The sequence below is a fragment of the Octopus sinensis genome, linkage group LG7, assembly GCF_006345805.1.
Source record: "Octopus sinensis linkage group LG7, ASM634580v1, whole genome shotgun sequence".
Lineage (NCBI taxonomy): Eukaryota > Metazoa > Mollusca > Cephalopoda > Octopoda > Octopodidae > Octopus > Octopus sinensis.
Genome location: NC_043003.1, coordinates 59,913,231 through 59,923,230, shown reverse-complemented (window position 1 = coordinate 59,923,230; position 10,000 = coordinate 59,913,231). Strand labels below are relative to the sequence as shown.

General features: G+C 32.5%; 1 long non-coding RNA gene across 1 annotated transcript in view; it reads left to right on the top strand.

The window, feature by feature from the left end:
- LOC118764254 overlaps nucleotides 1-10,000 on the top strand; it is a 38,049-nt gene that overhangs the window by 23,554 nt on the left and 4,495 nt on the right. The window contains exon 2 of the long non-coding RNA XR_005000055.1: nucleotides 6,852-6,998. This is a non-coding gene — a long non-coding RNA (uncharacterized LOC118764254). The remainder of the gene's footprint in view (nucleotides 1-6,851; nucleotides 6,999-10,000) is intronic.

Genomic DNA, 10,000 nt, shown 5'->3' with positions numbered 1-10,000 from the left:
TCTCTCTCCCTTTTTCTCTGCTCTTTCTATCTTTCCTACTTCCTTTGTTTCCTTCTCTCTCTCTCTCACTATCTATCTATCTATCTATCGCTACAGCGAGTTGTAAAATGACTCCTGGTACACAATTCAGACGGTCCCCTTTTTCTTCAGAAATAAAGAAGTGTTTAGTGAGGGATTACCAACGCTTCTTACAGAAAGAAACTAATGTGCCACTGTAACTGCTGAAGGACCACCCAACGTGCCACTCAAAATGGGAGTGGATACAATTGAAGATGTTAGTATCAATCAGCTCCATCTATGTGTTATACCAAAGTTAGAAAACAATAGTAAAAGTTCCATATTTTCGTAGGTGGTAGTACAACCCAACTAGTACTATAAAGGAAATTTATTTTACTAATTCACGAAAGATAAAATTAGTTGAGCTGAAAGAGATGTTAACCCAGAACGTAAATGCCCATACCGAAAATACCACAACGCATTTTTCTGGTGGTCCAACCATTCTTTCTCAGTATTTTGCGCTAACGCGATTAAAATATTGCTCCAATCAACGCCTCACTCCTTCTCAGCCAAGAGACCTATTACCGTTACCGTTAACCGATTCTTGGAGAATCCATTTTCCTCCAAAAATGATGTCGGAGATACTAAGCGGAAGAACTGGAATATATTTCCCAAAGTATCACATTTTGTTCTCTAACAATTCTGCGTGTCTCGCACTTTGGTTAGGTCATTTCGTTATGTCCCAAAACACTGAACGGCGCAGTTGACTCCCACGGGTTTTAAACTCATGGTGAATGAAGTCGGAAGGAAAGAAACACTATGAAACACTATAAACGATACCTTAGTAACTACCAATTCATCGCCTTCCTTCTCTGATAATATATGTAATCGATAAAATTTTTTCTGCTACAAAACAAACGGTGACATAATCGATTATACATACATTTTACAGTATTTATGTTATTTGTATGACGATTGATAAATATACTGTTTCAACAAATTATGGTATATAATCGTTATACATTTCCTATTAGAATATACAGGTCAGTATAGTACTCAATAAGACTGTAGGTTCAGCTCAGCCACTTTGTCTTATTTCTTATAAGCGCATTCAGATTTGTGAAGCCTTTCACTACCTGTGCGCCGTGTCTTTGATATTGTTCACTTGTTAAGATAGTTTGCTCTTTTGATATAAAGATGCAAATAAACGATAACATCTCTTAAGATTGTAGAGACAACAAGTGTATAACAATGAATTTAGTTTTCAAAGATGATCTTTCTTAAGCTTGTCACTTCCCCCCACGGCCCATGTTGATTTTACAGGATCTCAAAAATCAAGCGCTTCAAAAATTTTAAATAAAGGTCAAAAGAAATGAAGTATTTTGTAGCTATCTCTAAACTACAAGCAATCCTAAATTGTTCAAAATTACCGAAGAATTTTCACACATGCAGCTAGTGATAGAATGATAAATAACAATAAAAGACTCAGAACAATAGGAATCCCCCGAGTTTCCTGTTCTGTGTAACTGAATTAGACTAAATGTATAAGACGTTCTGCTCCCTGTAAAACAATGTGTGTGTCATATATTATTTAGTCGGGCGTTTCGTTAATATTCTACATAAGTTGCATTTTTTCCTAACCATTTAATCGTTTCAATATTGCCCGTACGGTTACTATATATCTCTCGCTCAGTTATTTAAAACAAGTTGATTTCCTCGATAGTAGATTATACACTTTCATGTTTATCTTCTTCAAATATATATATACATATATATATATATATATATATATATATATAGTAATATATATATATATAGACATAAAGAAATATGTATATATATATAACATAGATATATATATATATATATATATATACCATATTATATATGTCGTATTATAATATATATATATATGTGTGTATATATATATATATATATAGTATATGGTGGGTGTATATGTGTAGATCAATCTAGCCATTTATCTCTCTCTCTCCCTATATATATATATATATATATATATCGATGGACATATACGGATATATATATATATGCATATATATATAAATTTATATGGATATATATATAAATTTATGTACACACATATACATATATATATACATATATACATATCTACATACATTTGCATACACACGCACGCGCACGCACGTAGACACATATATCATGATCATTATCATCGTGATTACATTCACGTTTGCAATCATCATCATTGTCATCATTATCATCATCATGCGTATTGTTAGTAGGGCTGAGTGAAAGGTAACAGCTGTACTGGATGCTTCAGGGTATTATTTCAAAGCCTCGACATTAAGTATTGAAATGGCCAGAAGCTGTACGTTTCTTTGTTATTTCCATCTCCAGGGGTCGGTAAAATTGGTGCCAATAATAATAGACTGGTTGATTCAAAAGTATAGTATCACTTCCTATACAGAGAAAAACAATGACGGCCATCGTCATATTCATGATTGGAGGAAATAGCCGGGATCTTAGAACGCCATTGAAAAAAAGTAACTTCGAATCATGCTCACATCTTCCTGCAAAGATTAACCGACAGAATAAAATAAAATACAAGGTTGCAAGCCGGCAGAAACGTTAGCACGCCGGGCGAATTACTTAGCGGTATTTCATCTGCCGCTACATTCTGAGTTCAAATTCCACCGAGGTCGACTTTGCCTTTCATCCTTTCGGGGTCGATTAAATAAGTACCAGTTACGCACTGGGGGCGATATAATCGACTTAATCCGTTTGTCTTCTCCGTGTGTAGCCCCTTATGGGCAGTGAAGAAATAAGAATAAGATAAAATACATCCTCCCATGCATGCATGCATGCATGCATGTATGTATGTATGTATGTATGTATGTATGTATGTATGTATGTATGTATGCATGTATATGTGTGTGTGTATGTGTGTGTGTATGTTCGTCTATTGAAATGTAATTATTAAATCTATAGAATGCAACAAATTACCACCCTTCTTTAATAAAACGCATGTAAGATGATGTAATAAAATATATGGAATATCATATAAACAATCTCACCTTTTATTTACCGTCTGCATGTGTGGGTGTGTATGCCTGTGTCTGCGCTCTTTCTCTCTTCTCTCTCTCTCTCTCTCTCTCTCTCTCTCTCTCTACATATATATATATATATATACATACATAATTATGCATTTATATATATATATAGATATACATATGCACACACACATATATATATATATAGATAGATATGCATATATATATCCATATATATGCATATATATATATATATATTTATACACACACATATATATGGAAATATTATATACATAATATATGGATATATTATATAGGATATAATATAAATATATAGGCATATATATATATGCATATATATATATATATATATATATATTAATACATATATATACATATATATATATGATATATACGTATTTATGTATTATGTGTGTATGTATAATGTTGTGTATTCCACGCCCAAATGCCGCTAGCATAATTCATACGCACAGGCAATATACCAGGGGCATTTATTTTCAAACCATGCCCGTCTTGTACAAAATTACCCGCATACCTTAAAGGACCGTGAGCTAGCAAAATTTTACAGCGTCGGCAAATTGCTTTGCGGCTTTCGTTCTTAATCTTTATATTCAGAGTTCAAATCCCTCTTTAGTCAACAATGCTTTCTATTGCCCCGCCTTCAATACAATAATGAACCAGTCGAGTACCGATGTCGAAGAAATCGTCAAACATCCTCTCTTTAAACTGCAGGTTTTGCACTACTAAAATTTGAAGCAATTTTTATTAGTAAGCAATCACGTAGTGAGTTCGAACAAATCGACAGAACCCTACCCAGAAAATTTCATGCCTTCTGTGTATATTAGAAAAATTGTTGTTGTTGTTGTTGTTGTGGTGGTGGTGGTTGTTGTTGTTGTTGTGGTGGTGGTAATGATGATGACGCAGGAGAAAATTCTTAGCAACATTTCGTCCGTCTTTACTCTCTGGACTCAAATTCCGCCGAAATCAATTTTACTTTTTAATCCTTTCGGGGTCGATAAAATAAGTACCAGTTGGGCACTTGGTTAACGTGTAATCCCACCCACGAAATCACTGGTCTAGTGCCAACATTTCAAACCAATATTATTCTTGTTGTCGTTGTTTTTATGTGCGTGTAAAACATAGCTTTATAGTTAGCCATTCATCGCAATTTATCAGTCACAGATGGCAATAATTATCGTACACCAGGGAGGAATTCTAAACAGCGATAATAAACGATCATTTTGAACGAGAACTCAATGAACAATCAACCAAATAATAGATCGATGATTAGTTAAAAGGATTTGAAGAGGAACTTTCTGCAATGATTTCTCAAATTAATAGGAGAATTAAGTCTTCGAACGGAAAATAAAAGCTATAAAATGAACAATAAACATATAAAGGTTTATAATAGTTTGTTTATGGAAACTAATTTGCATAAATTTTCCTTAAAATTTTATTACAGCAAGCGAATGATTAACGGTTTATCCAAGAGATGACTTAATTATTGTAAAGACTAAATTGAGAATTTAATTAAACTGAAGGAAGAAAAAAGTGATTACCAGTAAATTTAATCCTTTAATGAAATTTTAGGGAATACAAATATTCATGTGTTGTGTGTGTATGCGTATATTTATGTGCATGCAAGTTTGAGTATATGTATGTACACCCGTATACATATTAATACGCATGTATATATGTACAAATGCATATACATATACATATATACATATACATATATATATATATATATATATATATAAATGTGCATGAATATGGATGCGTTTAGGTGTGCATTATAACAACGTATATCTAAATATATATATATATATATCAGTCTTATATATGGCGTATATGTTTGTGCTGTACTTTGTGTTATATAATTATTGATATATATATATATATATATATTATATTATATATATATATATATATATATATAGATATATATATAAATCTAACTACATGTGGATTGTTGGCGATTTTTTTCCTCCGTCTTTCCTTTTCTCTTCGACTTCCCTGTCTCCTGTTTCTGAGGAAGAGCTTTGCCGAAACGTAAAACAACCTTTCTTTCCTTCCCCGAGAATCTGCTAATACCTTGCAAGTACCACGTACTTGGATTTTTGTTTTTTTTTCCTACCTTTTTTTTTTGTAGGGGTGGATTAATTATATATATATATTCATTTATATATGTGTATATTATATATGTGTGTGCGCTCGTGTATATATATATATATATTATATATAAACGTTTATATATTTGAATTTCACACACACACACACACATAAGTATATGCACACAGACCCGATCGCGCATTCAAACAAATAAATTTCAGTATTTTTAAGTCTTATCCATACATCGATAGAAAGTCCCGTATTATAAACATTAAACCATTGCATCTATTCCTATATAAACCGGTATCATTAAAATTATTCAAATATCAAATCTATTAATATATTTCTCTGAAATATAATATATTGTGCCTACAAGAATTTCCGATTTTTAATCACTCTTAAATGTATTGATTAAAAAAAAAAATTAATGAAATATAAATATAATAATAATATAAAAGGAAGCGGAAGGAAAAAATTAGCCAGATATCGATTTCGTATCTATTAAAGTGATTTACATAAAGCTGGTAATTTAATGAAAAATGTTATTATTTAGGGGCAATATACATATGTATATATAAAGAAATAGTTGATATTTTTTACTTGGAAAATATAACTTAGGAAGGTGTACTCTCTAGAGTAATATATGTATGCATTTGTGTATGTGTGTGTGTCTGTGTGTGTGTGTGTGCACGCGCGCATGTTCTTATATACACACATCCACGCATACATACATGAATACATAAATTCGTACGTGCGTATGTACATACAAGCATATAACCATACATTCGGCGAATTTGTTCAAACTGATACTTAAACATTGCCAATTCTATCTAGCTCATCGTGATAAATTGATGCATATTTAAAGGAAGAATCTGGACTAGTTTCACCGCAACAATAAAACAAAAGAAAGAATGAAGCACAAGTAAAAAAAAGAAAAAGAAAGAAGCAGAAAAAGATAAAGAAAAGAAAAGAAAAAGAAGAAAGAAAAAAGAAAAAGAAAGAAGAGAAAGAGAAGAAAGAAAGAAAGAAAGAAGAAAGAAATATGATGAATGAAAGACAGACAAAAAAACGAAAGAATGATTTTCTAGCACGGTAAGATTATATATATATATATATATATATATATATATATATATATATATTATATATATATATATATATATAAATATGTATGCATATACATATATGCGTATGTGTACGTACGTATGTATGTATCTGAAGAATAGTGTAGAAAACATATAATATATTGAAAGGAACGAAAGGGGTCGTTCTGTTTGGTCGCCGAAGGAAGTGTTCGCACGATTTCTTTCTCCTTACCTGAGTAACGTAGTAACTGGTGTCCGTATATTCGCTCATTAGGGAGAATGCTTAATACGCTCCTAACAATATGTTTGTTAGTTGCTTTGATCTCCGTATATAGACGGTAACAAACACTAGAAATATTGGTTCCAGTGCAAGTGTTATTAATAACGATAATAGTCCAGCTCCAAACTAACATGGTAATAAATTCCAGGAATCATAGCACAAATAGTAGATTTGAGACTGGTTTCGTAGATTCATTCATTTATAATATATAAGCATATATATATATATATTTCTCAGCTCGAGCAAAAATAAATGTTTCTCTTCTTCGTGTGTGTCTGTCAGTCTACTTCACTTTGCCTTGCCTTGCTTTGCCTTGCCTGTAAGTCTCTCTCTGTCTCTGTCTACCTGCCTGTCTGCTTGCTCTTTCAGGAAAATTATTAAACATTCAACGCCATCTGTATATAGTGATCTATTTATGCATAGGCAACAAAGCCATGGATACGAACGTGCGTGCACGTTAGGTAGATGCAGGTAGGTGCGCTATAGAAATTTTTATAACTATTTATGATGTGTGTATATATATATATGTATACATATAACAAAATCAGCAGTGATGTTTGGTTTATATTGTTATTTTCTTTTTATATCATCGGAGTTCTTTTCAGAGTACATCAGCTATTTTCATTTTTTCAAAGAAAACATGACATAATGAAATGTTAGTGTGTCGGTGTGTGTATGTATGTATGCATAATATATATATATATAATATAATATATATATATATATATATATATATATATATATATATATATATATATATATATAAACAGGTAAATTTAAAGTAAAGTAAAATAAATAATATTTAACTTAAAAATATATATATAAATATATTAAAACTGGTGAAAGAACTTTGACAGAAGGAAATTGGAGATTCTCAAAACAGTAATAATTATGACAATTTTTAAAATCTGTTCGGTTGCATTAAAAATATATATTTAAAAATTTAGCCTTTTTCTTCCTTTTTTTATGGTAGTTTATCAAAATTAGTGATATATCTCAAGTAAATGGGATATCCAATTGGCTAGGCTATATAATGTCGACAACTCCATTTTCTTTTTTATTTCTTTTCTCCTTGTTTTCTTTTTTTATCAGTCGGAAATTTCATACGCCGTTTAATCAAGTAAGGTGTCTAAAATACATACGCTTACACCACGCACAAATTCACGTAAACCCGTACGCACAAATATATATATATATATATATATATATATAGATATATATATATATATATATTATATATATATATATATATATATATATATATATGATATTATTTATAGTTCAGAGCAGTTGATATGTCAATGTTGCAATGGAAAAAATGATTTCCGTTATTATATTCCTCACACTTCCACTGTTATTTATAGATGGCGTCGTCGATGATGATGATAATGATGATAATGATGACGATGATAATGATGCTGATGCTGATGATGAAGATGGTAACATTGATGAATTTGCTGTTCTTGCTTTTGTTTTTGTTACTGTTGCTGCCACAAACATTATTATTATTATTATTATTATTATTATTATTGTTATTATTATTATTATTATTATTATTATTAGTTTCTTTGTCAGTTCGGGCACATGGTTCAGGTTACTGTAGTTTCGTTAATTTTCTTAAATTCCATTGATAATTTCATAAGAAAAATTCTAATTTTGTGAAAAAGTGATTTTTAAATAAATTCCTTTTCTCTCTCTCTCTCTCTTTGAATATTGTATCTTCTGTTGCTATATCTATATTTCTCTCTCTCTCTCTCGCCCTCTCTCTCTCTCGCTCTCTCGCTCTCTCTCTCACTTTCTCCCTATCTCTCCAGTTTAAACTTTTCTCTTTCCTTATATACTTGGCTGGCCCTTCTTCATTCACTCCTTTCTGTGTCTCAATCACTCTGTCATTTTCCGTCTTTTTTCTTTTCTTTCTTTCGCGTTATTTTCTTCCTCTTCTTTTTCTTCTTCTTTCTTTGGTCCACTTCGTTTATAGCGACGACGAGAAGAGACACATTACTAATAAGAAGCATCAAACGCATGGATATAGTAATAACAACAAGCCTTGTTCATTCTTTTTGCATTGGGGAGAAAACCAAAAACAAACATATTTCAAAATCTTGCTTTGGAAGAAGAAATAAGAAGCTTGCTAGCTTTTATAAAATAAAATCTGTCAGTCCGCTTTTAATATTCCTTCCTACTGCCAAGCCACAAGTTGAGGAGAGAAGAGGGAGAGAGAGAGAGACTGTGAAGAAAGGGAGAGGAGGAGGAGGAGGAGGAGGGGGAAAATGACAAGGAGGAGGAGGAGGAGGAGAGCGTTTATTGGAGGGAAGAAAGAGGCGCAGGAATAGAGGAAGAGTCAAAAGAGGGAGGAGGAGAAAACAGGAGGAGGAGGAAAGCTTTCATGAGTTGTAGGAGGAGGAGGAGGATGAAGAGGAGGAGGAGGAGATAGAAAACTATGCATTGTGTGTGAGATAGAGAGAGACAGATACAGAGAAATTAAGAGAGAAATAGAAGAGAAAGAAAGAGAAGCAATAGAGAAAAAAATTCTGTGTGGTGCAGAGGTGGAGGGAGGAGAAGAGTGAAGGGAAGAGATGAGTAACTAAGTAACTCCCAGTGAGTTATGGTCGGAGAGGTAGTAGAAAGAAAGACTATAAGATAGAATCGGAGGATACCGGGGAGAAAGTGACGAGTGTGTGTGTGTTGCCTTGCGCTAGTGCGTATGTGTTTGCGTGTTTTAAATGTGAATATGTTTAATATACATGTGTATGTATCCATTTATTTCTCTCTCTCTAATATATATATATGTGTGTGTGTTTGTGTGTATAAATACAGGGATAGTGCCCCATTATGCCCACAGCCTTTGCGATGGAACCTAAAAGGGGTAAAGGCATATATATGAGTGTGTGCACGCACACGAGTGTATGCGTGTCTTTGTATAATATGTGTATGAGTAATTAGATTGATAGAGAGTGAGCGATTGGTAGAGAATGAGTGAGCGATTGGTGAAGAAGTATGATGATGATGAAGGGTAGGAGGGAGAAAAAGAAACTCGACAGAACGAACGAAGGAGAGAACACATAGACAACAGAAGGGGGAGGAAGAAAAGTAAGAAAGTGAAGGAAACTTGGTGGTAAAGTATGGAAAGGGTGCAAGACTATAGCGGCTCGAATTTGAGTAACTGAAATAAAATGTTTGGGTAGATTTGGGCCGGATGGATACCTCTTGTTGTTATTAATAGAATAAATACGTCAATGTTAGAAAATATCGGAAAACTTGGTCACGTGACTGAAGTGAATATCGATGGAATTTTGTGAGGAACTTCCAAAAACGAGAAGATTTTTTTTTGGTCAGGTTTGCTTTTAGCATCTTTGATTTGCGCACCTTCTTTCCTGTCGCACTTTCATACACACAACAAATTGAGCGCACACAACGCAAATATATATATATATATGTGTGTGTGTGTGTGTGTGTGTGTGTGTGTGTGTGTA